Below are 1260 nucleotides of genomic sequence, written 5' to 3'. Positions count from 1 at the left end.
GGTCTTTTTGAGACAGGGTCTCCCTGTAGCCCCAGCTGTCCTGGAACTCACTATATAAACCAGGTTGGACTTGAACTCACAGAGATCCACCTGCCTCTGCCTCCTAGGATTAAAGGTGTGTGCCACCTTTAATCCTAGCACACACCTTTAATCCTAGCACTTGGGAGGCAGAGGCGGGGATCTCTGATATTGAGGCCAGCCTGGTCTGCATAACAAGTTCCAAGCCAGCTATGGCTATCAGGAGACCCTGTCTCAAAAAAAAATATTAAATTTTTTGTTACATTTATTTGTTGTCTCTTTGTCTGCACACATGCCATAGCATACGTGGAGGTCAGAGGACAACTTGTGAGAGTTAGTTCTCTCCTTCCACCAGGTGGGTCCTAGGGACCCAACTCAGGTCCTCAGGCTTGGCAACAAGTACCTTTATCCACCAAAACATCATGCTGGCCCCACTCTTCTTTTTTTTTTTTTTAAATCCTAACTAGTTTTGAAATCCTAATTAGTTATTGGGCTTGCTAACAGAGCATAGGGTGGGGGCTTATTGATACAGAAGAGTGGGCACCCCACCCCCCATTTATGACTGAGCTGGAAAGTCTACACTCAAATATAGATCCTGTGACTTCCCAACAGCCACACAAAATGGCAAGAAAGGTGCCTCACGGCGTTCTCGGCTTATATATCCTTAGGCCCTCCCCAACATGCAGCTAAGGTCCACTGATTGGGTGGGAAGGGTAACTGACTCCCTTGGTGAGCATGGGAAGGAAGTGTGACTATAGCTTGCTGGCAGAGTGGTCAGAGATCACTTCCAGTTAACACTCCACCCCTTCCTCCTGCTCTTACATTCTTTCCACCAACCTCTTGCACAAAAGTCCCTGAGCCTTGGAGGGGGTAGTAGGTGTGGGATGACCTTCCTCCTGTTGTGGCAAGGCACTGAACTTTCTGGTCTCTGCATTGTCTGTTCTCCATGGGCTGTTGGCCCATTTCAGTGGGATTCCATCTATACCAGGCCGGATCCAGGCAGCTACTGAGTTCTCAGCCCCTACACCAGATGGAGGCCAAATCAGGCACTCTCAGGCTATCTGCTAAGGTCTCAGCCTTACCCTACCATACGCAGATGTCTCGCACTGAAATTTTTAAAATATTTTATTTATCGTTTTTATTTTATGTGTATGAGTGTATTGCCTGCATGTATGTAAGTGCACCCATCTCGTGCAGTGCCCACAGAGGTCAGAAAAAGGTGTCAGATCCCCTGGAACTGGT

This window comes from Nannospalax galili, unplaced genomic scaffold, assembly GCF_000622305.1.
Source record: "Nannospalax galili isolate Female #2095 unplaced genomic scaffold, S.galili_v1.0 scaffold54, whole genome shotgun sequence".
NCBI lineage: Eukaryota > Metazoa > Chordata > Mammalia > Rodentia > Spalacidae > Nannospalax > Nannospalax galili.
Note: the sequence above shows the minus strand (reverse complement) of the source record.